Source organism: Mesoplodon bidens, assembly GCF_964165515.1.
Source record: "Mesoplodon bidens genome assembly, chromosome: 17".
Taxonomy (NCBI): Eukaryota; Metazoa; Chordata; class Mammalia; order Artiodactyla; family Ziphiidae; genus Mesoplodon; species Mesoplodon bidens.
In genome coordinates, this window is record NC_138174.1 from 43,794,476 (window position 1) to 43,801,539 (window position 7,064).

A 7,064-nucleotide genomic window follows, 5' to 3' on the forward strand; every position below is an offset into this window, starting at 1 on the left:
AAGACAATACTGTGTTCTAAAGAAAATTATTCAAAGTTTCAAAAGAGTGTAATCTGGTAATATAAAAAAGCAGAAAATAGTTGAAAATCAAGACAGGAAAGTCATGAATGGGGAAAAAAATGCAGCTTGGCATCAGACTTTTCCACAGTGATACAGTGTGGCAGAAAATATTGCCAAAATGACCACAAGTTTCTGGTGATTTAATGTCTGACTAATAATTGTTGTCCCATAATTCTGAGGACAGAAAGCAGCTATTTTCACACAATCAAGAATTTAAGGACTAGCATATATGTTTGTTCTTCTTGAAATTGAAAGTAAACTTTAATGATTACTAAATAAGGAAATTCAGCCAACCAAAAGATGATTCAAAGAACTTAGCAATGGAGAAGGTTTTGTAAAAGTAACTGATTGGGAATAATGTACTTATTTAACTGTAAAGCTAAAACTAGACACTTTGTGAAATTATAAAATATAAATGTCATAAACACTTATAAATAATAAATATGCAGTTCAAACAATATATCTTGATTACATACACATATATTAAATATTTTAAAATTTGGATCTAGAGAAGGAATGTTGAATTAAATATAATATTATATTTTTCCATTTTTAGTAGAAACTTACTAACATATGCCTACCTTTAAAAAATATAGCTGGAAAAGTATAATTTCAAACCTTTGTATTTTATAACTATAATTTTATGATTATATTTCTCTTATTTAAAATATTTAGAAATTAGTTCTATTTCACTTTTCCTTTTTGAAAAATCAAATAAAGTATGTCATTTCAATAAAATAGTACCATATATACTATGAGTACTATATAGTATGAATGTGAATTTTGATGTTCTCAGTATTGTAAGACAGAAAAGTACTGTGATATAGTGTCCTAAGGATCCTACAGAAACAAAGAAATAAGAAGTTAATACTTCCTGATTGTTCAAAAAATGCTTCTTGGAAAAGATAATAATATGAATCTTGAAAAAATAAAAGGAATCATAATCCAGGAGTGTGGGGACATGAAAACATTTTATAAATTCTCACAAAGGGTAATATTTATATATTATGTAGAGGATATGAAAATACCACCATGCTCTATTTTGGTCACAAATAAAACAAACAGATAAATTCAAAAAGAGTCTTACTTGCGCTGCTAGTATCCTCCCACTTGAGCCATGGGACAGTGGAAGTGATGGCAGATGAGATTGAGATAGACCCATCTTCTCTTCCCTCTGGAGTTTCCTTTCATCAGCTCCGCCCCCCCCCCCAGATTGGCACTTTAACGATCCCTTTCCTTTGGGGGAAACTTTGGGTCTGTTGGGGACCTGTCTTGGCTGTTGACAAAGAATCTCTCCCCCCACTCCAAACACATGCACCTGGCCTGCCTGCTCCACTCCGAAGTGAGCACGTCCCCGCCCCCTGGTGGCCAGGGCAGGGAGGGTGCAGCTGACCCTGCAAAGGAGAAGGTGGTCCCATGGAGGAGTCTGGACCATTGCTCAGGCTACCAAACTATCCCATGACCTCTGTCCCCTTAATTATTTATAACTGCAGTCTCTTTTGTTTTTCTGGATGAGGAAGGAAATAGAGTTGGAACTTAAATAACTATAATGAAAGGTGAATGGACTTTGAGCTTTCTCTGTGTCCTGTGGCCCCGGCTGAGCGCTTTGCATGAAGATGCCCACGGTGGTCCTGGGCCTGAGCATTTGCCCACCTGTGGGGCTGACCATTTTCTCTGCCCTGAGCTTCCCTCCACTCGCTGAACGCACCGCTAGGGCTGGGAAGGGCCTTCCAGAGTGCCTTAGCATCTGTTGATCATTTTTTCCCGAGGAAAACCAGTTAAGAAAACCGGACCCTTCCCTCTCCTTTGTTTACCAGACGACTAATTTCAGAATCGCGGGTTGTCCTGTGAGCACGATCCTGGCTCATTCAGACCCTGTACTGAGAGACGAGCCACTCAGTATTTAGGAGATGTCTGCACTTTTGTTCCTAAATCTGACTATTAACAATACGCGTATACTGCAAAAAAAAAAAAAAAAAAAAAAAAAAAAATGATGGAGCTACGTTCTATCAGTGTCTTTTCCAGAAGGGGAAAAGGGACTGGATCGCCTTGGAGGTACCCCCACCCCACCCCCACCGGGTGGTAGCATGAGGCACAGGAGGTCGCTGTGGTTGATTAACTTTGCATTTGGTGTGCTTGTCTTTGCCCCTGCACGTGGACGCAGCTGTGGACGAGGACCCCAGGTGTACAGTCTGCAGCTTCAGGGCCTCCTCTCCAGCTCCATCCCGGATGTCAGGGTGTTGGGTGACTGCAGGATTGGAGCTCCAGGAAGGTAAAAAACTAGACGCTGGGTTTTATTTCTCCTCCGTGAAAATTCATTCTTCAGTGTTTGTATTTGTGTGTGGACAGGGGGAGGCTGGTCTGGCATAACTGGCAGGGAGGTGGACCTGGGAATCCTCACTGTGAGTACTGGCGTACCCAGCCCTGACCTGTCCCCGCTTAATTGCTGGAAATGAAGATTTCTTCAGCTGCATTAAAATATCTGGGTCAGTGACATTGCCACAGATGCTGGTATATTTTGCAGAAGCAGCACCCAAAAGACCTTTCAGCAGGCTTATGGGCTGGTCCTCTGCACTCTACCCTGGTTTTTCTACTATCTCTGGCTCAAGTGGATGTTAGTTCCTCACGTGCATCAAGACTCCTCCCAGCCCTAGCTTCACTCAGTCGCCTGTATGACTGTTCCAGCACTCTGGATAGTTCCCTTATCAGCATGCCTTAATCCTCACAGTGTGTGTGACAGAGGATGCTCATTGCCTGTCCTCAAGTTCATTCTCCCCTTCTTCTCAAATAACAGAATGTTGCCTTCCAGAATAATTATGACATATGGCAAAATTAGCACTGAGATATAAGCAATAGTTTCTTATGAAATTTCCAGGAAGTCTCTTTGGTGGGGAGGGCTACTCCCTTTTCATTATACCTTCTCCTAAAATTTCTTGTGTTCAAAATACAGAAGGATGGGCTGAGCCCAAGCATGGGTTTTCTACCCCAAGGTAACACATTAAGGATAGTATATAGCAAAAAGAAAGGAAACTTGGTAGCATTATGATTAGGGAACCACATTTCTAGCCCTGGATTGCCACAGCTCTCTTAGGAAAGAGAAACTCTAAAAGCCATTATGGAAGGGCTTCTGTGAAGTACAGCAGAACATAATCTTCAACATGGATATTTTACTGATGTTTTTTGTTGTTGTTGTTTGTTTGTTTGTTTATTTGGTACATGGGTCTCTCACTGTTGTGGCCTCTCCCGTTGCGGAGCACAGGATCCGGATGCGCAGGCTCAGTGGCCATGGTTCATGGACCCAGCTGCTCCACTGCATGTGGGATCTTCCCAGACCAGGGCACAAACCCGTGTCCCCTGCATTGGCAGGAGGACTCTCAACCACTGCGACACCAGGGAAGCTCTTTACTGATGTTTATTTCAAAAGTCTTTCTATCCACATTAATTTAGAAAATATTCTTTGTTAATAAGGGAAGAGAAAGTATAATATATAAATTTTATTAATTCTTATATGTCTCATATTTTCAAATTCTTATAATGTATTTAAATTTTTTTTTCAACTAAGAAAGACTTTAAAAATCAAAGTTGAGAAATAGTTGACATCATGTTTTTGGTAATTTACTAATTAAAACTCTTCATATCCTCCATGTTGCATGTTCAGGCAGATGTAACCCAAATGTACAATAATTTTCTCAGGTTGACAGTCTTTGAGATCAGTACCAAGGTTGAGACAAATACATAGATGGCTGAGCTTCCACAATAAATCCAACTAAAGTAGGCATAGGATGGGAGAAGAGCCAGTGGTATCTAGAAAAGGATGATATGGCAAGGGATTTAGTGTTTCCTAAAAAATGTCCAGATAAAGCTGTGCATTGAAGACTTGTTACTCAATCCCCATCTTAGGTTTTCTCTTCCTCTTTCTTTATTATGCAGAGTATATTTTTCTATAAAAGACCTGGTACCACTATCAAAGTATTATATCAGCAAAGCCAATGTCTCCCTATAGAAATATATCTTCCAAGCTTTTAAGGTAATGATTATTGTCAGAAGGGTGATGAGTGATGTACTAAGTTAAATAATCAAAGAAAGTTATGAGAAAGCATTGCATGTGTGTTATAGGATCTTTCTTCTTCCTTACAAAATACTAAAAGTTAGGGGATGCTCTAAAGAAAGGTCTTGCAAAGCTTTCCTAAGATTAAGAATGATTCAAATTTTCCTTTGTATATGTGGGAAACCTACATAAAACTCCTAAATGCCAAGTTCCCAGAAAGACTGCTGCTGGGAATTGTCCTTTTGAAACCTTTCTTACCTCACCACAGAGCCTATGAATATATACATATTTTTCCCCTTAAATCTATTGCTTTTTATAGCTTCCACCTTTAAAATTTTGAAGAGTGAGTCATACTCCCTCTTAGTGCATCCCTATTTTATAACCTTAACAATATTCGATTTGAATTTACTTTGCTAGTCACTATAGAAAAACAGATGGGGTAAAAAATGAGCTTAGGGCTTCCCTGGTGGTGCAGTGGTTGACAGTCCGCTTGCCGATGCAGGGTACATGGGTTCATGTCCTGGTCCGGGAAGATCCCACATGCCACAGAGCGGCTAGGCCCGTGAGCCATGGCCACTGAGCCTGTGCGTCCAGAGCCTGTGCTCCGCAATGGGAGAGGCCACAATGGTGAGAGGCCCACGTACTGCAAAAAAAAAAAAAGAGCTTAGATAAGTTATAAAATTTTATGTGCTCTTATATTATCTGAAACTTTCCCTAGACTTTTATCTTTGGCTTCCTTGGTTGATGGTAATTGCAGCTTTGTTGACTTCCCGTTCTCTATTTTTATTAATGGAATCACCATGCTCTGAGAAGTACAAACTACATAGAGCAGCTCTGGAGGAAGAGATGCAGAGATGCCTTCGAGAGAGAAAGAGACAAAGAAGCAGCAAGGCAACGGGCATGTCAGTGAAAAAGACTCCTTGAGTTGGAGGTGAATCCTCCAGTCCCAGTTTTCTGCTCACTCTCTGTTGACAAGAAAAGAACTGCCCAACCAAGACCTTTCCAAACCGCTCAACCACAAATTCACAAGGAGAATCAAATTTTTGTTTTAAGCCACTAGGTTTGGAGACAGATTTTTACACAGAAATAGAAAATGAGAACAAGATGGTTACTTAACCTCTTGGTACATGTTTCCTGTACTGTAATATGTAGGTGGATAATAATACCTATATCATAAGGTTATTGTATTCATTAAATAAGATTCATAATATTATACATGCACACATGGGGAGAGGGAAATAAAAGTTTGGGAGTTTTTAAAAAATTTGTTATATATGTCGACTATAACTGTGATAATTGTGTTGCTATCATATTAAACATCCCATTGAAAAGACCAGTTTCCTCAGTGGTGTGATAATGAATGAAGTGATAATATAAACCTATCTATATTGACAGCCTACTGTAATTAACTTTGGAATTTGAGGCATTTCCAGACTGGTGAGCAGAGTTATATGTGGTAAGTAATGACTTTTTTCAGTTTGTTCATTTTTTAATACTTAAAGAAGGAAAAGTTGAATCCAACTTGGTTTTATAAGAAAATAACTTTTCAGAATCATCTTAATATCCATAATTTATAAATTGTCTTAATATTTTTAAATGTTTTTTTTTTGTCAGGGTTAAAGAACCCTTCAGAAAGCTTCCTAATTTGTTTACTATTTCAAGTTGTTCATTCCTAATAACATGAGGGCATTAGAGACATAAACAAGAATTTCAAACAAATCAACTATCTGACTAAGGAATTAAACAGCCAGTGAGAAGCATAAGATTAAATATAACCAAAGTAAGAAAATAACTTGTTCTGATTGGTAAGAAAAAAGCCATTTTAAAAAATAGTAACAACAAAAATATATTTTATTACTGCTTTTTTTCACTTTATAGAAATAGTAGTAGTAAAATATGCAATGTATTTATGCTCCTTATAAAACATTTAAATATCTTAATTTAATTGTATTTTTCTTATTTGACATATACATAAAAGAAGAATAAAACTTTAAATGGCAGGATAGGTAGGATCAGAAGATTAAACTAAGGTCTTTTTGTGCAAAAGAATCTAGGCAGAGTTAACAGACTATGACTGGAAATGAGGGAGGGAATTACACCAAGTGTTTAAAAAAATAACTTGTTACAAGCTATAATATCAAAACCAGACTGAAGTTTAGAATAAATCTTCAGAAGTCTATGTTGATGACTTAATGGTCAATGTGGTTGGATAGAGAATAGTTAGCAATAAATCCAAAAGTTTCAAATTATTCTACCTAAATTTTTATTTATCTGAATAATGTGTTTAATATGAATCACTTTGCTGTACACCTGAAAGTAACACAATATTGTAAATCAACTATACTCCAACATAAAATAAAAATTAAATAAAAAATACACCCCCCAAAATCGTGACATAATATCTCAATATGCTTAGGATATGCTGTTAAAGTGAGTATATAATATTGATAGTATTACATGCAATAACATGGTAGTGATGCAGGGATGGAAATTTCCTCAAATGACTGAATATACTCATAAAGTCACAACCTGTGCAAACTGAGTTCTCTATGTGTGGAACATTCTTGGCTTGGATATCGATATGACTTACTCTATAATTTCATTGTGACTCTGGTTCTCATTATCAGGATAAACTAAATTATTCGGTGGTAAAAATGAACCCACAACTTTTACTGCCTCAGTCTAGTAATGATACTTGATATGTGCAATCATTTTCTATTTCTAGTATTCATCACTTAACCACATCTAACTATAATAGGAGAGTAATGGATTAATTGATTAGCATTACTTTTTTTTATTCAATTTTCTTGTTTGCTGACCAAATGTCCCATGATTTCCTCTCTTCCACATTTAGAACACTCAATTTATTTCCAATGGAGATAAGCCAAAAGTCCAGTCAGGCATCAAATCTATATTGAAACTCAGGATCTAAGTGGTATGTGTGGTAATATCTACA